Raw genomic sequence first — 26164 nt, 5'->3', positions numbered from 1 at the left:
ACAGGGCTCATTAGTTGCCTATTCTGATCAACTCTGGGCTCTACTATGTGATTTTTATCGCCCTCCTGCTGATTGAAAGTTGGTGGGGGAAATAAACAACTTTATATTTGAGCAGTGCAACCATTATACATTGAAATGTGCATACACAGTGGGTACGTGTTAACTGAATAAATATTAAGTGCTTACTACATCCAAAGAATACCTGAATCTCTTAGAAGGTTACATTTTTCTTCACCTTCCATGAGCCCCAAGCCCCGATGGATTTAAGGAGAAAAGAAATGTCTTTTAATATTATTTAATCAGCCAGCCATGGCTCTATCTTAATTCTAAGCAAAGACCTTCTGACAAACTGCTGTTTCACTGTTCTCAGGATACACATAAAGTGGGCTTTTCCCATGAAGCATACCTAAGCCTCCTGGGCCCATGATATAACTGGTGTTTAAAAGGCCAGATGCTATTATTCTGAAACATGAACACACGCTATTGCAGATTGCTGGTACACACACACACACACACACACACACACACAAGCACAGGAGTCAGCCTCTCACCCTGAACGTTTTTACATTATTGGCATTTTGCAGAACATGTTCTACTTCTCCACATTTTAATTCGGAGCTGCAGCTAATCGAAGCACATGCTTTATCCTTGGCAGCCACACACCCCAGATGTGCAGCCCCTGGAAGGAATCACTCCAACAGTGTCACCTGGCTATCACTTTCCCTTACCTGGTTTCTCCAGTAGATCCCAAAGCGGGCGATGCTGTGAATCCTGCCAGCTTCATCTACTTTCACACTATGCTCTTGTAAATGGGAGAAATTGGTTCACGTTAGATGCTCTGAAACGGAGAGGGAACACATTGCAGAGATGATGAATTTGCACTTTGAAATAATTGAGAAAATGCGCGAGACTTTTCCATGCCTTCACATGAGGTAGAATGTTCTGTTCATAAATAAGGGGCTGGGCTTAGAGACAATAGACAGATGCATGACCTGCTCTGGAACAGAGCTGAATTCTTAATCATTCTGCTATACATTGAAATCACACATGTTGGCGTGTAAAAACCCAACCATGGGCTCTCCTTAGACAAAGAACCATTGTTCGTGGTTTGGGCCCCAGAGTCTCCTGGGCTTCTGTGGTTCTAGGCACAAATGGTAATTCAATCAGTTCAACTACACACAAAATAGGAACTGATTCTGGCAGATTGCTCAGTTTCAAACACATTCAACCCCGATTTGAAACAATTTTGCCTGATTTTCATGGAGGCTCCATGTTAATAGCTTGCATCACTTAGCTATAAGGACAAAGCACTGATTTTCTCTAGTAGTTTTGGTATAAAGAGGAAGCAATTTCTGTCCACTCTTATGAAATCAATTGTCCTACATCCTCATGGTTGTATTAACTAATGGGCACAATTTACTCCAAACATCTTTGAAAGTTCTTTGAAGCAAGAAAATGAAACAGAGATGTTTTAGAACAGATTGGTATGGTAACTGAATCTCACTTTCTTAAAGGAACATCAGTATTACTCTCATGTATCCCAGAACAGTTCCTCCTATACTTTCTCATGTTGTTGGTGGTGTAAAGTCATTGCCCAAAACAGTGCAGTGTTGCTGAAGACAGTTATCTATCCTTGTTTTCCAAAATTCTTCACCATTCAGATACATGGTAATATTTAGTCAACACTGAAGATGTCTGGTGTGGTGGATGGATTCCACGGTGTGCTACGCCTCAGCTCTTCTATTTCTATGTGATTTTGATAAGATACTGACTCTCCAACCAGTGGAAATGACACAGATGTCGCTAGGTGATTTGAGTTCTCATTTCAACCCTGTCAACTGGGGGGTCTCAAGCAAGGCACTTAATTTCTCTGGCCCTCAGTATCCTTGTCTATAAAAGAGATTAGCAATTTTCCAAGTTCTTGAGCACAAAAATTAATTTATTAGACAAAAATTCTGATATATAAAACAGATGAAAGTCATTCAGATATTAGCTTTCATTTTTCTAAGTTCAAATTCATACGATGTTGACTAGCCCTCCAGTAACCCCTGAGACCAGATAGATGAGAGAACCTCACTCTAGGTATAATGGAAACTTCAAAGAATGTTGATTCTCTGAAGATTTTATGCAACTGCTTTACCAGCCCTGAATGTCCAACCTCTGGGATTTTTATAAGAGAATAAAGCCTTTAATGTTTAAGCCATAGTTAATTTAGATTTTCTTTCCATGCAGCCGAATCTAATTCTAACTAAGCAAGTTGTGTCCCCCTGCCTACCCCCCTCCCCCCCAAAAAAGTTGAATTACTCTTGCATTGAAAGTACTGGCAACAGAGGAAGTAGGTGATTTTCTGTGCAACCTTACCTTCCCCACACTTTCCTTGACCAACCCCATCACTGAAGGTCTTACTATCTTCGCCACTCTCGCTCCCTTGTCCAGGGCTTAGAGAAGAGAGGGGAAGTTAGAATTGGACAAAGAGAAGGAAGAGGGTGAATGCTTACAAAGGAAATAGACCATCTAAGTTGGGGCAGAATTTTGGAGTTATACATCTTATCCAACGCCCAAGTTCCTATACAGCTTTTACTCCGTAAGCTTTGATGAAGCATTGCTATATAGTGGGTCGTGTTACTCATGTAGAGATGGGTAAGACATTACCCATGCTCAAAATGAATGCATAAATTAATGGGGTAGCCAAGCACAGAAAGAAATAAGGGCTAATGCTCTGCATCCTCCACCACTACCCCCCGCAATTGGTCATCCAGTTTCTACTCATTTTCTGCGACAGGCTCTCATTAGTGCCTGCCTCCCACCTGTTCCCTTCCACGTGCACACAGCACTAACCGACTTCTCTATCTAAAAGAGCACCCCCACCACTTTATCCCCTTTTTCCTTGATAGCACTTTGCACGTTCTGACCTATGTTATAGTTTTGTTTCTCTGCTCACCGACTCCATCCTCCGCGGAATGAAAGCACTATGAAAGCAAGAACTCTCTTTTGTCCACTGCTCTCTTTCCAGTGCCTAGAATAGTTACCTGGCACATAAGGTTTTCAATATTTATTGCATAGCTGAATTTTAAGAAGGTTCTTTTGCTATTGAGCAAACCATACCATGATTACTTAAATTGATTTTACTTCACTGCATAGCCCAGATTCACTCTGTTGTATTTCACTTTATAATAGTGAAAGAAAGCTATCTACATTGACTGCTAATATCTTGACAGTAAAATGAGGTACTAAATGACAATGTCTTTCAATCAGTCCTTCGTAAGCATTCTGAAATCACATCAAATCACTTTAGTATCTTTTCCACGTGACAGCTCATCCATTACTGGGAGGCAGTTAGCATATCCAACCCTACTGCATCCTCACCAACAGTATCTTATTCAGCCTAAAATTTTGCAATTCCTTAAGGTATTTCTCATGTGGCTTATCATATCGCTTCATCATTCTCATGACTCCCTTTCCATTGTACCCTAATTTGCCAAAACTCTTTTAAGAATGCAGTGTCCCATTTTGAAAGTAATGCCCCTCCCCTAAATTTTGTGTAGCGCGGTGTGGAACAAGACTCTCAAGTCCCTTTTCTAGATACCATGTTCCTAAGAGATATTCGCTTCTCTTCTTGAGCCATATTTTCCTCTTTCTTATATCCTAAATATTATGAAATGTTTAGTGTGAATGTAAAAATGACTATTTAATGGTTGGTTCCGTCCAATCCCTACCAGAGAAGCCCGGAGGAAGCAGCCTGACCCCCGAGGGGCCGAGAAGCACAAGGCTGGGGGAAGCAGGAAATAACTAGCCAGCCCAGAAAGGGCTCCCATTGGGAAGGAGGAAACTTCATCTGCTGCACAAAGTATAATCGTATGCAAATTACTATGGCTTCTACAAACATGTCTCCTAGGAAGTAACTAGCCTGCCTGTTCAATACTGACAAGTGTCTGAGGCTATTTCTGCAGGACACCAAAACATCTGGAAAAGAGGTAAAAATCGCCCAGATGTTTGAGGAATGGGAGAAATTGGTTCAGGGAGGTGGGAGCTGGTTGCAGCTGCCATAGCCCTTTTATGGCATTTTTATAAGACCTCACTGAACTTCTTATGTTTCCCTAGTATCTCAGCTACACACACACACACACACACACACACACACACACACACACAGATCTACAGACCTGTGAAACTGTGAAGGACTTCCATAGCTTTTCTAAGGGAAGGGAAAGGATTTAGGTTTTTATCTTCAAGGTCCACATCAATGAAATGCCTCAGTTTGAGATGAAAGTCGAAATGGAATTTGGATTTTAATTTTTCAGTGGCTTTGAACCTTCACAACTTTTTTTGGCCTTAGACCAGAAACATGTTGGTTCCCATGGTGACAACCATCAAGTGCCTGTTTCTAGCCCTCTTAACTTGTATTCTGTCAGTTGTCTCATCTGCGGCTACCTGATCTCTGAGATTCTCTTGTGCTCTGGGATTCTGGGAGCCCGTGATAACACAGTCGTGGTCTCATGATACTGTGGTCATTGCTTTTTACCCAAATCTAACACTTTAACATAGTTCATAGAGTGAAATATTAAATTAAACATTAAAATGATGTTCCTCCATGGCATTCCCATTAGTGGAAGGACTTGAGGAAGAAAAACTATAGAGAATTATATATGGGTATGTCTCCATAGATATATACTTTCCTGCCAAAAATTGTATAGATTCCCTTCACTTTAGTTTACACTCGGTTATAATTGATTTTCCAATGGGAAAGAGACCTATCACAGTGGCTAACTGAGTGGGAAAGTCAATTCAGTCTTTTTTCTTCCTTTCTTTATTTTTTTGGGGGGGGTCATGAAGAATCCTACTGTGATAATTAAGGAAATCTCTAATGCCACTGAGGATGGGAAACTAAAATAGCCTATTACAAAATATAGAAATTTATAGCACCACCTATTGGTTTCAAAATAAATATTGAATTTTTTCCCTACTTTTAATAATTATAAAGAATAGTATACAGTGACATGATTATTTTAAGTCTATGAAGATTAATTTTTTTTTTTTTTTACTTTCTAATGAATGATGCTGTGGAAATTTCTTAAGCAAAATTCATAGTCCCGACTACTGCAAACTAAAGCTTTTCTATAGTAGGGAAATAAAGTAGAATTGAGATTTTTATTTATGCATGACTTGTGTTGAGTTGTATTAAATTTCTTAAGTCACGCTTTAAGTATTATTTCTAAACTGACGAAGTGTGTTGGGCTGCATTTTCTCTATTGGCTAACTAGAACAGAGGAGTTAAATAATGTCTGGCTTTTAGTTTCACCTATCATGTCTCTCCCTAAAAGCTGGAGGAGATGCTGAAATCTCTGAAAAGAATAAATTCTCGGGGCTCCTGGGTGGCTCAGTCATTAAGCGTCTGCCTTTGGCTCAGGTCATGATCCCAGGGTCCTGGGATTGAGCCCTGCATGGGGCTCCCTGCTCCATGGGAAGCCTGCTTCTCCCTCTTCCACTCCCCCTGCTTGTGTTCCCTCTCTTGCTGTGTCTCTCTCTGTCAAATAAATAAATAAAATCTTTAAAAAAAATAAAAAAGAATAAATTCTCAGAGCATCGGCTCTTCCAGACTCTCCCTCAGATGATCTTTATTACCCAGTCCAGCTTCTGTAACAATGAGGGGGCCTTCACGGTAATCTCAGAAATGCTCCCTTTCCACTCTGCTTTAGCGTGCACCAGTCTGCCTCCTTTTCCAGAATGCATGATCCTTGCTAGGAACCACTCTGGAAAGAACCACTCTGTCCCTTTCCCAAACGTTAGGAAGCATATGGACAACTCTCTATGGAAACACCCATTCCCACCCTTGGGACGACTTGAGTATCTAAAAGGATCACTGTCAGAGCTTATGAACATATTTCTCTCTCTGACCTCATTTTTTTACATAGATTATTTTAAAAATCAGATTTCTCTTTTTAAGACTTAAAGTGAAGTAAAGGCCTTTTAGGTATCAAACATGACATCCTGCCCCTACTCTTCGCTGTGGACGAATAATCTGGAAAACCAAACTTCATACAGAGCGCCTCCGCATAGAACTGCAGGAAAAACAAGCCCATTTAGACCTCACATTAAACACAGGTTTTAAATAGTTTCTCCCCATCTAACCAAATATTCACTTCTCCAAAATTGCAACAGGCATTAAAATATGAAAACTGACAAAATTTGAAAGCAGAGGAAAAGAAACCAAACAATGCAAAAATAATACCAGATTTTAAGATGAGATGATCGAAGAAAATAGAAGCATTATCTTCAGGGAAGGGATGATTAGGCTGAAGTATATAAAATTACATTTTTGTAAAAGTCAAAATTGTCAAATCATCTAAAATTCACATGATTCAGTCTAGTATGAAGTGAAGGGAAAAAAAAAAAACAATTCGAACATGTTTGGAAACAAAAATGAAAGAGAAGAAAAGAGCCAATAATGTGTCACATAATTCGGATCGGAAGAATTGGTGTTTTGGGCTTTCTTAGCCAACACTGCGAGGCGGCTGCCCTGAGCTCCCTCCAGCACTGGTCTCCTGCTCTTTTCTTCACCATCATTTGCTGGTATTTTCATTCAAAGGCATTGCTTCTCACCAGGTTTCTAACAGGTAGTTGCAACTTGCCCACCTTTGAAAGACTAGCAGTCTTTAATGTCAGAGAATTCAAAATGAGAGCCATGATCTTACTGGAGGATTTTTTTTTTTAATTGTTATTTTACCTTGTTTTTGAGATTTTACCAAGGTGGTGCATGGCCACAGCTTGATTAGACTCCGAATCCTTCAAGACCCATCTCATTTCATACTCCTCCACTATTCTAAACAGGCTTCACGCTAGGCAGCCTTCACACCCTCCCTGCGGGTCTCACTCGCAGAGCAAACCATAATAACACGCTTCCATGCCCTGGCTGGCTTTTTGGCTCAATGGGACCATTCTGTTGCCAAATCCTGCTTTGAGAGCTTCACGGGTTTATCCTTACATGCACCTCAGTGACGTCCGGCAGTTTGTCTCGTCCGACCTCAGGTTCGTTTTCCGTGTCCTCTTACTGCTATTCGGGTGACAAAATGTCTACATCTGGAGGGAAAGAACCCCTACTGTATTTTTTTTTTTTTTTTTGCCTTTTCCTCTGGAAAATATCATCCTGTTGTACACGTGGGGAGAAAAATGTTAGTAATAAGAGAAGGAAATGAGGGGGTCAGCTGGGGCTGTTAGAGATAGTCCAGACAAAATTTAAAGAGGGAACTGTGGGGACAATTTTTGAGAAAACTGGGTGATCCAAACTTTGAAACCTACAGCCCATAATCTGGACTCGGCTAAAACATACCAAAAAGCTTAGCTCAGACCTGCAAGGTTCACTTCTTCTAAACATAAAATGAAGAAATGTGGAAGGTTTGCTCTTTCTCTTTAATAAAGCACATTAACAACCTGCTTTTGGGAACACAAATCTTTTTATGGAGTAAGAACTAGCTCTTTAAAAACGGGAAATATGTGTGGGGATGGTGTTTATTTATGCACACATAAATATACACACGCAATGATTATTAATATTTACATACACATACACGTATGGAAATAATTGTCTCAGAAAGTGGTTTAAATCTAGAAACAATTGGCAGACAAAGAAATGAAAACTGGGAATGGTCCAGTCTACAAAACCTACGAAACCATCCCAAAGGACAGTATTCCCAACAAGGGGGAGACTGATAGCATAATAATCCCCATCACGGGGGTGGAGGGAATGGAGGATTTTTCAGTATTTTTATGGATTCGTAAGAAAAGTTTTAGAACTGAAATTCTTTCCAAATCAACTTTTATTTACATGTGCAAAAATAGATTGACAACTTTGAATGAAGGGTAGGTAAGTGGGTGTCAGAGTCTTGGCAACTCATGAGAACTTAACTCTTGGGTGAGTGTTTGCCGGATGGAGGAAGAAAAAGACAGAAAGAAAGCCTTCCCTTCTGCAAAGATATTCCCACCAGGAACATGCCACCGTCCACTAACAGAGTCTGTGTTCTGTTCTCTCTGTGCAGGATTCGGGTTGATTTTTATCCCCATGCAACACATGCCATGGAATATTTACATGTTTGGGTACATCAACAAAGAGGAAAAAACAAAACAAAACAAAACAAAACAAAAAGACTCACACCACACACACACACACGTACACGCGTGCGTGTGTGCGCGCACACGCACACACACACACACAAAATGGGATTGTGCTCCTTTGTTTTGCATTTTCTCTAACCCAGATTGCGGTAATTATCTTCCTGGCTTTACAAGCCTTTTCTTTCATTCTAAAGGCAGTTTTTGGAATCATGTTACACTTAACTCAGTTTAACAAATAAGAGTAGTCTGGCAAAATGGCACCATGTGCTTTCCACAAATATTTGTGGTATAGGCAAGCTCTCAATGTTTTTATTATGCCCAAGGTTCTTTGGTTTTAAAGCAAGTGGAACAACGTAAAGGAGGGAGAGAAGCACGGATTTGGGAACTGGGTGTGTGTTGGATGCACTTTGCAGATCCTTCTGTGCCAGAGAGCGAACGAGGAAAAAGATACATTTTAAAAATAACCGGGGGAAGAAAAAGAGGGAAAAAGGTTTGGAGGCATTTAGCAGAGCACAATTTACCCTGGCGTGAGCTACAGGCTAATGATGGAATCATAACACTGGGAGCTCGCGGCCCCAGGAGGCTGACAATGCGCGCACTGTAGCTGGTGCGCGTCCCACGTTTGCCGGGCTCTGCAGTCTGGACAAAGAATTGTGGAAGAGAGGCAAAGTAGGGAAGGGCTGAGAGAGAGAGACTGCACACAAGTTTGCAGTAATATAAATACACATAACGCTGCGCTGCAGATGTTCCTCATTGGCGAAAGCTGGCACGTAATTACGCTCTGTGCTTCATAATATTTTAATGAGCTTTTTCTCCAAATAGCAACGAAAATGAACAATAAGAAGCTCTTAGGGAGGGAAAGTTGGTGTTGTTTTTGTCCCTGAGAAAAAAAAAAACAACTCTCATAATAGGTTATATTAGAATGGCAGAAAAAACACTGCTCTGGGTTTAATAAAACTGAATTGAGTCTAAAATATGGTTCTTGAAGCTGGTTTCCTTTTTTTCCCCCTTCATCTTTAACAGTTCATTCAGGCTAAAGAAGTAACAAAACAGTGGTTATAGCGTAATTCTGGTTGATTGTTTCTCTCTCTCTCCCTCTCTCCCCCTTTCTCTCTCCCTCTCTTCCTCTTTTTAGGGGAAAAAAATCTTAAGTGGAACTGTTGCAACAATGTTGTTAATATATTGTGCCAATTAAAGTCTTGAAATAAATAACAAACCACTTAGTATGTGTTGTAAATGTGCTGATTTAAGCATTGTTATGCAGAGATTACATCTCTTCAGGGGATGGATGACTGGGTCCTGAACGGAGGTTTTCTCTTTGAGTGTGTGTGTGTGTGTGTGTGTGTGTGTGTGTGTGTGTGTGTGTTCCCTATTATTCTTTTTTTTTTTTTAATCTTGCTATAGGGTAAATTCCAAATAAAAAATAAAGAGCCCACGTTTGTTATCTGCAATAAGGCAGCCAGGTTTTAGCATTGCTAACCCTACAAAGAAAATAATTATTTTTGGCTGTGTTCAGTATCTCATTAAAAACAAAAACAAAAACAAATCTACAGCAAAATTAGAGTGTGTACCTTATTTTGAGACGTAATCCTTTGGATGGGTTCTTTGCACACAACTTTTTTATTTTAGGGTGAGCTGAATGAGAGAGTTTAGGATGTGAACATGTGAGTAGTAAAATTATAATAACAGTAAAGATGTAATAACTTCTGAACGTTATTTGGGAAAGGAAAACAAAATTTCTACATATAAAATATTGTGTATGCAGTAGGGAGCACAGATACTGTCTTTTCTAATTTTTGGATTAGAGATCATTCATTTTTATTCAGAAGGACCATTTCTCATGTAAAAATCCTATCATTTACTGAGTTGGATGTTTTTATTACCGACCCAATAATCCTAACCTCCTCCCTCTTTTTATAAAGCAATTGTGGTAGGTGCATAGATGAAGGATGGAAGTAAATCCTCATTTCAGGGGGTGCATCGGACCACTAGGCTTAAGTAACTCAAATTTGTTTTCACTTTTTGCATTTTGACATTAGGAAATGACAAACAAAAATAGTGGACCCCCCAGGGATCTATCCGTAAGAAAGTAACTTTCAGCAAAGTTCCTGAAATATCATTTAGAGACAACTTAATTGCCTCCTCTCTCTTTCTCTCTGCCTTTGGAATGTAAAATGTTGATAGGGAAGACTGGAAGCCCTACAAAACTCGCCATGCCCTCCAAATCAGAATTTAAATGAAACTGAATTGTGATGAGTACAGTTTTAGTGTCAAGTGTATTTTAATTTTTAATTTTTTTTTACAAGTGGATACTGTATACATGACAGTTTTGTTAACTTAATTGGCCAGAATATGTTAACGATCTGAATATCACTCACTGCTATCCTGGATAAATGCCCTGCATGTGGTAGATCTTTATATATATTTATATACATACGTATTTATGTACTGATTTTACAAAGGAGTTTTCTGTGTACATAGATGAACTTACATGAAAGGTACAAAATGGGCGGAGGGGGCTTTTGGTGAATTGTGTCCAATAAAGAGCCTAAAGATTTAGGCATTTTTTAAAGTAAAGCAGTTTGATAAGAATGAGTTAAGCTCCATGTGGGTAAAAGCAGTTAATTAAATAAGATGTAGTATCGCTGTGTGCTTAAAAGCATGGACTCGGATTACATGGAATCAAATCCTCGCTCGGCCACGTGCTAGTTATGCCATTGAGCAAGTTGATTAACTGCATCATTCTTCAGTTTATCCACCTAGAAAATGGGGACGATGGTAACACCTTCTTCCTAGTCTTGTTGTAAGGACAATATGAGTTAATATCTGTAAAATACTTAAAATAGCACCTGGCACACAATAAGTACTGGAAAAGAATTTGCTATTATCATCATCATTATTCTTACTATTTAATGAATCCAGGATGCTACTATTAAATCTCTCTGCTTATCAGTTGAACTGGGAATTAGAAGTCCTGGGTCTCGGCTCGGGCTCCAACATTGAGTGGCTTTGTGCTCTTCACTCAGCCCATCCCAGTCTTCTGTCTACTTTAGCTATAAAATCAGGGCGAGTTGGGAGATGACTCAGGAGTCTAGTTATGTGTTAGAACATAATCCTTTTAAAAGAATTCAAAAGTTCTCCAAGGAAGTCCAATGATGCTACACAGGAAAAAAAAAAAAAAAAGCGGATGTGGATAAGCTCCGTCTAGGCCAGGGGGGTCGGGGAGCATCAAGTCTGTCCCAAGACACTGAGCCCGAGAGAATTTTCCCTCCTACAGGTAATGCCACCAGGTCCTCTGTCCAGACAAGGTGCCACAGTGTAAAATACTGGGGCCACCTTGGACAGCTGAGATCGTTACGGTGTAAGGCTGTGTTTAGAGTCCTAAGTCTCAGCTCCTAATTCTCTCTGGAGAATAATCGTTACTTAAAATTCTGCAGCTCCAAACCTGCTCTGCGACAGACCACAGACCCATCTTCAATGATATATGGCTTCCTCTCTCTGGTCAATCAGGCTCCTTGGATCTCTAGAGTATTTCAATCCCTTCCATAAAATTAAATTAATATTTAAAAACAACAACAAGCTGAGGTGTACGGAATGTCCTCCTAGGAGCTGAAGATGCATTTTCTGTTTCAGTGGGGTCACTCCTGTCCCCACCACTGTCAGTGATACCATTCTGAACAAAGTGCTTCTCAGCTTTCGTCTGTGTGAAAATAAAATACCCAAGCATTACAAAGTTTCACTAGACACCAGCACCAATGGTCTTTACCGGTGAGTGAGTGTTGCAAATGTCTGATATTCTATCTGTCTAATAATAGTGATACCTAACAGGTCCTGAGCACGTACTCTGAGCCAAGCTACTTTCTAAGTGCTTTCCATATTGTTAGCTTGTATGTTCCTCACCAAACCCTCCGAGGGCATTTTTATCCCATGTTCCGGACGGAAAGCAGGACCGAGAGGCAAAGGTCACGACGTGATGGCCTGGCATAGCTGATGCTAGAATCTATGCTTCCTCTGACTACAGCACCCAGGCTCCGAGCAGCCAGGACCCAACCCAGAGATAAAAACAAAACCATGAATCTGGGGCGCCTGGGTGGTTCAGTGGGTTGAGCCTCCGACTCTTGGTTTCCGCTCAGGTCCTGATTTCAGGGTTGTGATCTCAGGGTCATGAGATGGAGCCCCACATGGGGCTCTGTGTTCCTTCAGGAGTCTGCTTGTCCCTCTCCCTCCCCCTCTGCCCCTCCCAATGCACGTGCATGTGCACGAGCTCACACTCTCACTCTCAAATAAATACATGAAATCTTTTAAAAAAGACAAAACGGTGAATCTTAAAAACAAAGTCAAAAAAGCTTCCCAACCAGGTAATAGGATTTAGGACTATGAAATCAAACTAGAAAATACATCTACTTGCCACCTACTAGTTTTAAAAATAATAATGTTTTGCCATCTGAATTGTGATTTCACATCTTGTTCTGATTTGAAATTCCCAGTGCCTTTGAGAAGTGAGGAAAACCGAGGTTATTGAAAAGTATGAGTTGGCACTTCCGTCTCTTGCCCATAATTTCTACTTCAGGTAGTTTCTAAGGGAATACACTCTCCACTACTTACACACTAACAAGCTGTGTAAGAAAACCCACTAGTTCCTCTGAGGGTACCAAGCCTAGATGTATTCAATTTGGTAATAGTGGGGGAATCTCTGGCTGGCATGGGTCTTACGGGTCCTCCTCAAATTGTATTAGGGATGTCTCTAGGATTCTACTACTGCCACCACATCGGTTAGAACCTGCTGGTTCAATTCATAAAACCAAGTCTAGCCCCTTCAACATTATTGGCCAGGGAGCGAGTGATCCCTTCACAGAGGGGACGGGCCCGCTGGACTCGTCACAGCCACCTGGTCTAGCCATCCTGCCTAGGCTTTGATTCTCCCCGTATTTCCAACCTTGGGAGACTGATCTTTTACTTTATTAAGCAAGGCAGAGGAGTACATAGCTCCATTCAAGAAAAAAGAAAGGGAAGCCCATTGGGATTTGACACTGTGGAGGAATTTCGAAATAGTAAATGACTTAAAGCTGGATTGACCCTGAGTATGTACAGCTTCATGTTGTCCTTCCATAAGAAAAGTAAAGAGACATGAGTGTGCGCCTAAGATATATTTTAATATGCATTTTAGTGTCTTTTTTAGCTTTGTTGCAAGAAAACAAATGATAGCAGAATTAACAAAAATTGGGGTTCTCTGTTGCTATCAACTATAGCTCTATGTTTCTTTTTTTTTTTTTTTAAAGATTATTTATTTTAGAGGGAGAAAGAGAGTGCGTGTACACAAGCGTGGTGGGGAGGGGCAGAGGGAAAGAATCTCAAGCAGACTCCCCACTGAACTCAGAGCCAACAAGGGGCTTGAAGTGGGGCTCCACACACGGGGCCCGATGCCAGGCTCCATTTCAAGACCCCGAGATCATGACCTGAGCCGAAATCAAGAGTTGGACGCACAACCCACTAAGCCACCCAGGTGCCCTAATTATAGCTCTATGTTTCAATGGCTTTGTCATCCAATCTGCAATGGCTTAACACAAGACACGTGTTCCCAAAATCTTGATCACTGTTACAATATCTTAGAAGCTCAATATTTAAGGAATTCTGGATTACACTGGAAACAATGTGAGCTATTGTTGTACACTGCATGCCCTCACATCACAAAGTAGTATGCTGGGGAGTCATGCAGGCAAGTCTAGATTGCCTTCGGCCAGGCGTTTCAAGTCTAGGATTTTCCATTCACTTCTTCACTGGTGATATCAACTTTCAAAGTCTGGTGAACCCTAGCTCCACCATTTAAGAGGAGCTTGAATCGGGGAGAGTTACTTAAAAGTGTTGAGCCTCAGTTTCCTTATCTTTAAAATATGAACAATAATTCCTGCCTTACAGCATTGCAAGGATGAAGGAAAATGTCTGTATCATTCCCACCAGAAGGCGTGGCTCATAGTAGGTGTTCCGTAAATCATCTAGCCACTCTTTCTGTAATTATTATACCTTACATTTTCCTGATATTCTATATCTGTTGCTAATGTCATGTCAGTTCCAGTCAAGCTCATCATGATTGCATCGTACAGTTCTACTTTGGCCAGACATCAAATAATCAAGTGGGGAAAATTGTACAAAGAAAACTAGGGTTTAGGGAGTGAGAAAGAGAAGATGAAGGGAAGAAAACTGTATTGTATTCCTGAAACTGATAGTTAAGGGGTAAGGGAGCATGATGGAATGGTTTGATTTTCAGCACTAAGAGGCAGCACATTGCAGGCAACTAAAGAGAAGGAGACATGATATTTGGGATTAAGTTCATGGTCTTGGAAGAGGCCCTTTTTCAATAGGACTCTGGCAAATATCCAAGTACATACAATTCTAATTACCTTTTATTTTTTTTATTTTTTTATTTTTTTTAAAGATTTTATTTATTTATTTGAGAGAGAGAGAATGAGAGAGAGCACATGAGAGGGGGGAGGGTCAGAGGGAGGAGCAGACTCCCCGCCGAGCAGGGAGCCCGATGCGGGACTCGATCCAGGGACTCCAGGATCGTGACCTGAGCCGAAGGCAGTCGCTTAACCAACTGAGCCACCCAGGCGCCCCTAATTACCTTTTAATCAATGAATATTTATACTTATGAAAAGAGCCTCTAGGCATTGACTTGATGCCTTGATCTCCCCACAAACAAAACAAAACATCATTATGAAGACGATCTTGTTGTTATAATTGAGTAGATTAATTTTAGCACAGCCATCCGAATGCACACTACTCCCAACACATTGAAAAAAAAAATCTCACTAAAATTTAGGAAAATCTTGTAAAATAAGGCCTCCCTCGAAAACCTAATGTGCAATGTGCCAATTCTTTCCATTGCCAGGGGAATGGGAAAGAGTGTGTATGGGTGTGTCCCTAGACAAGCAACCCAAGAACAGAGCTTGAGAAAGCTGAGGCATAGATGGCAAATGTCTGGGCTGTCCTTCCTGGCACAAGTGTTTGCGAGCAGCTCTGTCTCTCATGCAATGGAGTCAGCTGGATAGGAGCCTGGTACGTTACATATGATAAAGGGAAAGGAAAAAGTTGTTTCCCATGGAGAGTATGAAGTTCAGAAGGCAAAAGGGATCCGGAGGAGAGACTTTCAGGCCCGTGCCATCCTGTAGGTATAACATAATCCTATTCAGCTCATAGGAGGATCCTCTCAGGCTCTACCCTGTAGTATCTTGTTCTCAAGGTGCTAAAAGGAGCTTCTTTAACGGAAACCTTATATGTATTTTCCCACTGGGATGGGCCCCAATAGCAAAGAAAATTTCCACTGTTGTAGTTAGAGAATATAGTTTGTTTTTGCATGAGGAAGAGAAACAGGCTTAATCTGAGTGACTCCAAAACACCTCTTGGTGAATGTTACTCAGAGGCCAAGTTCAACTCAATAGAAGGAAGAACTTTCTGACAATTAGATCTATCCAAAACCCGAGTGGGCTGGAGGTATTCCAGCAAGGCTGTAGGAGAACTTGTTGGACATGTTCAGGAAATTCATGCCTTGGAAAAGTGTTAGGCTAGACGCCTGAAATTCTCTAAAAATATTTGATAAAAGAATGGAAAAAGTCTTGGTATCAGGACACACTGAAAAGCAAAGTTGCATCAATTCTAAAATAACACATGGAACGCAAAGCTAAACTGCCCTGCTTATTCTCTCTACCATCCCACTCAAAAGCCCTGCCATTAACATATGAGCTTTGTGCCAAGAAGATAGGAGTCTGCATTGGGGACAACGCTCGCTTCCAGTGACTTCAGGCGAAAGCTAACTGGAAGGAAGACTCAGGTGACAGTTAAGCCACAAGTGTCTAGCGGCCTGGAAGGACACAGGTTTATTGGGCTCTGGTAGGATTCTTCCCGTGGCCGGCGCAGGTCCCCTCCACTGCTTGGCAGTGACCCACAGAGAGCATAAGGGGGTCGTTTTCTCCCATCTTGTAATAATTTATTTGCTTTACCACTCTTAAGGGGATGACTTTTAGTTCAAATTATGCCAGAATGGTGTTTAATATCCTGATCATAAGAAACATTGGTGGTTTTTGCTTCTAGGTTTTCATTATCTGAATGCCTTAGCCCCCTTCTCCACTTGGCAAACTCTGACTGATACTTTAATTCTCATCTCTTGAACCCTTTCCTGGCATTTCCGTGAATCCTTACGTGGATATGTTCCCTCCTCCGTGCTTCTACAGAGCTGTGTATAGATCCCTACCATAGGACATATGGCCAGGAACAGCTACAAAATTTGCACAACCCAGGACAAAATGAAGATGTGAGGTCGCTTGTTTATAAATTATTAAGAATTTTAAAATGGTGGCATGGAGCATTAAACCAAATGTAAGGGCTGCTAAGCATGGGGTCCTTTGTGACAGCACAGATTGCATGTCCATTAAGCCAGCCCTACTTAGGACACTGTAATCCAATTCTTCGTTATGTATTTTGGGTTGATTTTGGTCTACTAATCACCCATTATGTATGTGTGTGTGTGTGTGTGTGTGTAGAGTTCCTTCTCCTCTGCTGTATATTGCCTCAGTGCACCTAGAAATCAAGGTAGCCCACCCTCTCCTTCTAAGGGATAGGCCCACGACTAAGCTCATGACCCACAACTGAGCTCATGGCCCACGACTAAGCTCATGCTCCGTTAGCCCGTCTCTCTCCCTCTCCCTCCTCCTCTCCTTCTTTTCCCTCTCTCTTTCCTGCTTCTCAGACTTTGAGTCTTGAGAACAAAGATGAAAGAACAAGGGGGAAAAATGGAATGCATTTGTTCACTTGTGATGCCCTCCAAGACTGTTGGCGAGATCCTGAGACTTAAACTCTTGGTTTTATTAGTTCTTCCTCTGTTTTCAAGCCTGATTTTCCAGCCTTCTAGTTGATCCTGTGAGTATCCCAATAGCTTTCCAATGAACTTCTCACTTGCTTAGGCAGCCAGAATTTGTTTCTGTCGCCTGCACTCAAAGAACCCTGTAAGTGATAGATCTCATTCACTCACTGGACCGTGAGTTCTTTGATCTAATTAAAATTATAGCATGCATGCATTACGTAAATATGGCATAACAGGAAAGTGCGAAGTGCTTCACATATCATTGTTCATTTAATCTTCACAATGAATATTCAAGGTAGGTGTTCTTGTCCTCACTTTTCTCATGACAGAAATCAGGTTCTAAAAGACGAAATGATATTCCGAAATCTCTCAGTTACTTCGTTGTGGAATCAAAATTTTCAGACTGCGTTTTCTCCTGACTCCTAAGACCAAACTTTCCTACAATAATATCTTGTTCCCTTTGTGTCCCCATTTTCTAGCACACTGCTTGGCCCACCATGTTCTTTATGACTATTCAGTGAGTGAGAGAATAAATAAAAGGGGCAATATTCATACCCATGCCTTCATCCAGTTTCAGTTTATAACCAGTACATAATGGCCTATAATTATAAAGTCAAATTTTTATCTTTTGCCTCTCTCATCATAAAATTTTATTTGCCATTTACTACTATGAAAACATTGGCAGATCCATCACTTTTTCTAAAATGGCTTCCCATACCTACAGTATCAGTTTATTTCATGATTTCTTTAGCCATTAACCGTGACTGCCACTTGCAGATCAAAGCACAATTATAGGCACAAATATAAACCAATTAAAGATGCCCAAGGAACAAAGGAAGCGACTTTAACTCTCTTGACCTTGACTTGAATAGAGACATTCACAAAGTATTGCCCTTTAACCAGAAGTAGTTTCAAAATCAATAATGCAGATGATATAAAGGTACATGGAGGCTGAAAAAATATTTGCCTAAAAATGTAATTGTGCCACAGTATGCAACTGCATTGAGGAGAACCAGAAAGACAAGGAAGAGAAGTTTCATATTCTACATGGGATCTCTCTCACTATCGTCAAACCAAAGGAAATCTATTGGGCAGGTAAAAACAAAAGCCATTATTTTCCCTCTTATGTATGTCTACATATTCAATGTAAATAAGATGTTACTGAGCAAAGGACTGATCTTTATTGTTCCGCGTACAGGTTCAGAGGTAAAAAAAAAAAAAAAAAAAATCAATTACAAAAGCTTCCAAACAATGCAAACAGCATTAAGCACAGTAATTATAAGATAAGCATGGAAGCAATTTTCAGTTGATTGGGTGTGGGTGTGCAGAAGTAAACCTACAGTTTGCCTGCTGGTGCAAGAATAGCTTACATGCCAATTAGTGGTTATTGCTACTAATTATTAAAAACATTTTTAAGAGTAATTAAAAATTAAATGCACCTGTATGATGGCTCATAACTGTGTTGTGGTAAATTGCTCAGATTTTCCATATCAATCACACAGGAAATGCTCAGTTAGATGGAGGAGCATTATGACACCCACTCTCAGAAGCCAAGCTACATATGCGTGTGCCCTCCACACAGAAGCATTGCTGGGATTTAGTTTTTCTGCTCAAAAGTTTCTATGAATAAATGCTACCAGGCCAAGCTAATGAAGACAAGAGTTGAGGGTGTAATCCTTTACTTTGGACATTAGTGATATCTTCCTTGCCACAAAATACTGTTGAGACAGGAAAGAAGGAAAGATGGCGCTCAGCCTCATCTGAGACCTCACTTCCGCTCTGAAAAGCTGTGCCAGGGAGGGCAACTTCAGTATTCTAGAATAAACACTGGAACCTCTCTCTCGTTTCCACTAGTAACCAGATGACCATGGACATGTCACTCATCCTCCTGGATTCAGATTCTTTACCTTCAAAGCATGAACATGGATTAACTGGTCTCAAGGATTCCTTTCAGGAATAAAAGAATCTGTGTCCTGACTACGCTAATATTCATATCATGTGAACAAGAAGAATTGAATAATATTTACTGAGTGTTCATTCAGTTTCAGGCTTTTCCACCAGTTGTTCAAATCCTTGGCTCCACACTGGAATCACCAGGGGAGCATTTAAAAACTCTAATGCCAAGGCCTGTTCCCCCGAGGTTCTGACTTATTCGGACAGAGGTAGAGTGGGGCATTGGGAGTTTTGCAAAGCTCTCCAGGTGACTCGGATGTGCTTAGACTGTTAGAAGCTACTGGACACACTTTACATACATTAGGTCTGGTTTTCTAAAAGCAGTCTGTGAGGTATGCGTTTTTGTCCCCATTTTATAGAGGAAATATATTCAGGGAGGTTCAAATGTCTACCATAACACCCATGTGGCAGAGACAGAAATCCAAGTCTCTTTAATTCAGAGATCCTGTTGTGGTTTTTTTGTAACCTTACATATATCATCAATGTTCTAAGTTGTCGATTGACTTCCTGGCATTTCTTCTCTTTGGTTACTATTTGTATTATCTTGGCACGCATCCTTAAGGGTCTTTTATTTAAATTTCCTTCTCGCTCTCAGATATTTAAATGGAATCACATACAACACTAGCGGTATGGATTTGCTTGATATTCCCATAAAGGATTCTTTTATGTACTGGAAGCAAAACGTTGGGAGTCCGGGTGCTGCTGTTCTGGAAAGGCATAGCAATCTGGGCTCCTCCATCGCCGACTGAGCCTGAAGAAGCTTCCAGAAGCTCGGGAAGAGGAGGCATGAGAGACACTAGCACAGAGTGCACAAGGAGGTGGTGGAGAGGACCGAAGCGGTGACTGGGACATGTGGGACATTTCTATTAGACTCTGCCTCTGACCTTGGAGGCTTTGTTTGTGTTTTGTTCATCTCCAGGCTGTCACCTCAGTTTCTAATGATATCTCATTGGCCACAGGACATTGTTACCACTTATCTCATTATTAGCTCCACTGGAAATCTACTTATCTTTACAAAGGTACAAAGCAATTGATGTACCACCATAATTTTGTTTACAGCCTTCATCCTACACCGCCAGAGTAAAGAAACGTAGTCATTACCTGCATGTATATTGTGAATCTCTGCTCTGGTTCATTACTGGAACTTCAGGACACAAACGACAAGAGCAACCACAACCATACACACGCACACACTCACACAGCATCCACTACTCTTCTTCATCTTGGAGGGCTCACCACCTACCCGTTCAAACTCCAACTGCCAACTCCCTCACCTGAAAGCAAGAAGGAATTGTATTTTCACTCCAGCATATAATTGGCAGATCCATATTTTGTTTTCGCTTGTTTTTTTTTTTTTTTCCTTCCAGCGAAATCAATGTGCCTTCTTTCTGACTTTCCCTGCCAAACATATCAGATTGTGTGAGGTTTACGGATGCACAATAATTCCTGGGCAACCTGAAAGCCAGGGAGACTCCAGGAGAGAGTGGGGGGTGGGGGAAAGTGTCACGGAGAAAGCGTGAGTGAATAATAGATGACAGATTTGAGATAATTATTGGAGAGATGACAGAGAACATCACCATGATTTGTTTTGCCAGGTTGTCATTTCAAAGACAATGAAGAACTATTAAATCGATCTCTTTTTTTTTTTTCTCGGGGAAATGAGTACACAGATATTAAAGAATAAATGAAATGAATACACAAATACTAATTATAAATCCTGATTATGATAAGTTTGAGTAGCTGGCTACTTCATACAAAACTGGAACTATTTGTTATGCAAATGCACAAAGTGTGCCCAGTGGCCCTTATAGATCACTGGCATCAGGTCTGTAACTATTGTAACGAAAGAGGATGGTTGGCTCCACTCGGTTGGGGGTCATTTTATTGCCGATTTAACTAGTGTTAAATTAGTGGGTATTTAACTGTCACTAAAACAATTTAGGGCTCAATTCACTGAAGTATCATTTTTACTAATATTTCGGTGAAAGTGAAGAATTGTTCCTCCCGATGCTCTCCTGGGATGCTAAAGGCACCACTGTGTTTTAGTCTACAGTAATGAAACTTGCATTAGCAAGAGTGGGCTGGTTGCCTACTAAAGAAAAAAATAATAATCTCCTCGAGAACCCGGTATCCTGCTGTATTTTATTGCAGTAAAACCATTTTAACATCCCTTTTCACTGAATGAGATTTTTTTAAAATTCCTAAATCACGAGCCAAATTAGTATAATCCGTCCAGTATTTCGTGGAAGACCCTCCCTGTAAGATTATCGCATTGAAGTCCCAACTTTTTGTTTTCGGGGGAAAAAAAAAAAATACCATATTTCCCTACCAACACGAAACATGATCAGCTCCAAATTCAAAAAGATTTACAAATGCCACAACACAGTTATCTACCAGCAAACATATCATTTCTTTGTTTCGTAGGACAGCAAGGATGAATTATTCATGAGACCCCATTTGAGATGCTTATTGTGTCTGGTGGCAAAGTCTCCGCCTGCTCAGCCCCGGGAAATCTATGGCGCTTTGCTGCAAGCACAGTGCTCTGTGCCATCCAGGGACCAGCCGTGTGCTCTCGAGCTACTGCAGCAGCGCAAGCACTTCCAGTGGCCTCAGCTGTGGAGACAGCTGTTTGCCCACCGTCTGTGATGGCAGAAATGTGTGGGAGGCTTCCCCCTAACAGCATGCCCCCCCCACACCACATATACACACACACACACACACACACACACACAACTCCCATGCCATGCATCACACACACACAACCACCAAAGGGGTGCAGAGAAGCCCCACGATTTGAGGACCAGAAGGAGCAATGCACCGCCACTTAGAATAGTTCTTTCTCTTGTATGCAAAATGATTAGCGCAGAGGCCCTAGCCTCCGAATCTAAACCTTTCTTGTCATTTATGTATCAAAAGGTTTGTGCATGCGTGAAATTCAAAATGATTTATTGTTTAGTTATTGCCTTATTTACTTACTTAATGGATTGATTGATGTGCCAGGATCCCACAGACAACAGGGCTATTTTTTCTTTCTTTCTTTTTTTTTTTTTAAGCTGGCTTTAAAGGAAATAGATTGCAAACAGGAGTTTCACTCACACAGCAAGTCAACCTCTCCTTCCTGGTTTGTATTCATAATGAGTTCCTTTTGGCTCTTGCCTGCTACCTGTCTATGGCTATTCGTTGACACAAAATACTGCACCTTGCATTCTGTGGGAAGTGGCAGGGATGAAAGAATAAAATATTAGGTGTGGAAGGGTAAAATATGGGGAGAAAACCTGGATCAAACCCCAGAGTTTCAGCCAATATAAGCACCTATGGTAGGCAAGCTCTTGCATGGTGCTTGGGCTGGAAGCCACAGAGCCACTCAACAACAATGGGAGGTATTAGAATTCCATCTGGCATCATTTCTCCGCAGAGGAGGGAGGTGCAGACAGAGAAGTCCCACAATTTGAACTCCTCCTGGAGACCTCGGATCATCTGTTTATTTTATGGATACTAAACTTACTTTCATTTTCTAAGGACATTACCACACCTGAAATTAGTCAGTGGAATCAAATACAATTCTCTGCAAACCTTGAAAAGATGACTGCAAGGAAAGTTCTACGGACCTCTTCCTCCCATGCCTCTTGAAATTTCTTTATGACTTTATTAGGGGGCCCAAGGTTTTAATTGGTCTTGGTGAACAGGGGCTAAATCGGGAAGGAGGCTGATTTGTTTAGAGAAGTCGGATGTTGACTTTGTGCAGAACTCTCCCTGGACGTTCTACGCATGCGACATTTACGTAAGATCTCTGTAACCTCCTTTCCAAATGAACTCTAATTTGACATAATGCAGCGTAGAATGGCACCAGTCATCGGGCTTGCATCAGAAATGCATTTTATTTGGATTTGATTCAGACTCTTAACGAACTGGTTCCCGTAAATGCAGCAGATGGGAGTGTGGCAAATGGGAGCGGGTGTGCGCCCTCACACCCAGCATCCGCGGCTGCTTCACTGTGCTAAAGCCTTTCCTGAGTTAGCTGGTTAGTTAGCTAGCTAATTAGTTAGGCACATTTCAGCTGAAACTTTTAATTATAATTAACATATTTATCCTACCCATCCTCCAACCGGAGGCCTGAAAAGCTACAGTCCGGCCAAGGCGGGTAGATTCTGTCCTTCGCTTTCTCTCTGCCCTACTGATTAATATGGTGAATGCTGCCAGAAGATGATCCGACGGTTTATAAACCTGGCAAAGCTGTAGCCAGACCTTCTCTTGGAAAGGTCAATTAAAAATGCTAGTTGCACTATAAACAGAAGTCTCCCTAGAAGAATGCCACGCCATGCCCAGAGTGGTCTCTTAATACAAAATATCAATTTGATTTTCCTCAGGAGATTCAGTCTCCTTTTGCAATGCAAATATTTTCAAGTGTACTAAACACGTTTTAGCACCTCAACATAGGCACTAAAACTATTTGCATGCAAAATTACCCAGAGTAGGCAGACAGGCACAAGCTTATGCCAGCACCATATGTGCTAAAGAATTTGAGCCAGGAAACAACTAGTATCTGGACGTTATTTACAATTTAAATTTAATTTTACATTATTATTCAAACGAGAGCTTATATATAAAGTCTCTATTAAAATTAATGTTTCACATGGAACACAATTTCACCTAAAATTATATGTCCAGTGGCGCTTGGGTGTTCTTGTCCCAGCTCTCTGAGCCGCTCAAGAGTGCCATCCAGCACTTTTGTTCCTTGTCTTTCAACTCTACCTGCACGAGTGGCTCATTTTTCCCTCTAACCACTTCTCTCAGAGAGAGCAGCAAAATTAGTGTTGATTGCAAGGCCCAGAAATCAACACAAAACATAGACCAAGCCAGACCCAGGAAAGAGCATGAGCAATTTAAGGAAATACACACTACCTGGAAATAGCCTAGAACGTCGTCCACATTCAGATAAAAACAACAACAACAACAACACTTTTTTTCTTTTCTTTTTTTTTTTTTAAAGATTTTATTTATTTATTTGACAGAGAGAGAGACAGCAAGAGAGGGAACACAAGCAGGGGGAGCGGGAGAGGGAGAAGCAGGCTTCCCGCTGAGCAGGGAGCCTGATGCGGGGCTCGATCCCAGGACCCTGGGATCATGACCTGAGCCGAAGGCAGACGTTTAATGACTGAGCCACCCAGGCGCCAAACAACACTTTTTTTTCTTTCCAAGAAGCTCCACTTGATGTTTTTGTGAACAGGGGAAATGACGTTGGGTTAGCATTCAATGTGCAAACTGCACTGTTTCGTACTGTCCCAAGAAAATGGCATTGCTTTCTGTACTGGGAGCACAACGAACCCTGTATCTCTTGCTTCGCTTTCAGCGCGCCTTCTCCGACAAATCTTACGGCGATCAGCAAAGATTGGGCGGTGTGTTTAGTGATCATTTGCTAATGCCTATCAAGACAAAACATCGCTCTCCTCTTTATCTTTTCAAGTAATTTTCCATTTCAAGTTTGGTACGATTTCATGCCTTTAGTATCATTGGTTTAAATATCTAATAGTTTATGTTTCTGTTCATTTTTAGGAGGAAAAAAAAATTCGGTTGTATCAGAATGATTATTTCCAACACTCTCTCCAATGCTTCTCAACGTTCGAGGGGGACTTGCATACTCTCATCTCTCATGGACTCTTTGAGAAGCGGTACTACCAGAAAGATCACTTCCCCGCTCTCTGTCAGGGTTGCTGAGGTGTTTGGAAATTTTTACATAGTAACCCATTTTAACTAAAAAAAAAAAAAAAAGAACAAAGGAAAAGTATCTTTTCAATACTAGGCTGTGAAACAAGTCTTTAAAAACCCACAGCTATGGAAATGAATCTGGGGTGGAGGGAATATAAGAAAAATCAATATACTCTATTTTATCAAAAGGACACCATCAAATATCCCCAGAACCTTAACTACAGAAAATTCTTCCCCCTGGATTAAAGATCTTCAAATTTATTATAAACCTAGCACATGCTAATTTTCCTTTGGAAACTTCAAGTATTGTCTCTAGGTCAAATATCTTTTGCTTTTCTTTTTCTTTCTTTTTCTTTCTTTCTTTCTAGAGCAAGAGAAAGAAGCTGCTTTCTTTCTTGACTTGCAATCAGTCTTAGAAATGTTGAATCATTGCCTAGGTGCATGAACTCAACTCTGAGCAGCTTTAATTTATAGCAGCCAACATTTCTATAACATAAGCTCTCTAAAAGAGGCCCACAGAAGAACCAGAAATATGTGGTTGTGTAGAAAGTTTAATGGGAATGGAAAATCTCCACGTTTACATGTCTATCCTTGCATATTAATATCATTACATTTAAACGGTGGTTTGATTTCAAACATTGAATTAATTAAGAAGGGAACTTCCAGGTCGAGTTTAAGGCCAAATCAAATGCCAACAGCTCCCTCTACTGGCTGCCAGAGGAAAACATTTGGTCTCGCTCCTTAAAAAAGAAATTTGCTGTTTATTTAAGAAGCATCTTCGCCAAATTAATTTTTTTGAAAAAAAATCTAAGTTTCTTGGGAAGCCTGAGAGATGTTCACTTGTAGTTAGTTATAGGAAGACAACTACAAAGAATTAGAGAAATAGAAATTAACAGTCATGTGAAGATTCCCCCCTCAATAAACAATTCCTACCTCCGCTAAAAGGCATCTGGTCATTCTATTATACAGAGTTTGGGCTTAGGTTAAAATATAATCAAGGTTACTTTTAGAATTGTGTTTTCTCAAATCTGACCAAAAAAAATAATGAATTCATTTTCTGGAAGTTGAGAACTCTTAATGAAAGTATCCATTTTTTTCCTAATACTTCTTTGTCTCTAGCTGAGTTCTAAAAAAGAAAAAAAACCAAGAACATTTAACTTGTATATAGTTTGAGAGCAAAGAAATTGGCTTCTTTCAGTTAAACTCTAGCATTTGGTGTAATGAGTAGTTTAAATAGGGCAATAAACGTTTAAAAATGTAAGAAGTAAAAGAAATAAAATATATTTTCCTCCCAGACTCCTTGCCTCATCCTTCATGGAGACCACTGTCCTCCACCACCTGAAACAATTGATCTATTTAGTTTCATTCATTTAGAGCTGTTTCTCCCTCAAATTCCCCCCAAACCTCCCCCCCCACCACCACGCAACTCTTGACCTCATTTTCACACAGCCGTATTCCCTGAACATAAATGGAAAATGTAGTAGCACACTCAGGAGTTTTCAAATCCCACTCATTTCAACAAGTGAGACTTGACAAGGT

General features: G+C 40.7%; 1 long non-coding RNA gene across 1 annotated transcript in view; it reads left to right on the top strand.

Annotated features, from left to right (window-relative positions):
* The window catches only part of LOC144380093 (uncharacterized), a 53876-nt gene extending 27986 nt beyond the window's left edge, over positions 1-25890 (top strand). The window contains exon 3 of the long non-coding RNA XR_013443890.1: positions 24473-25890. This is a non-coding gene — a long non-coding RNA (uncharacterized LOC144380093). The remainder of the gene's footprint in view (positions 1-24472) is intronic.
* The last annotated feature ends 274 nt before the right edge of the window (positions 25891-26164 follow it).

The sequence above is a fragment of the Halichoerus grypus genome, chromosome 14 (assembly GCF_964656455.1).
Source record: "Halichoerus grypus chromosome 14, mHalGry1.hap1.1, whole genome shotgun sequence".
In the NCBI taxonomy this organism is placed as follows: domain Eukaryota; kingdom Metazoa; phylum Chordata; class Mammalia; order Carnivora; family Phocidae; genus Halichoerus; species Halichoerus grypus.
This window is presented reverse-complemented; position numbering and strand designations above follow the sequence as displayed.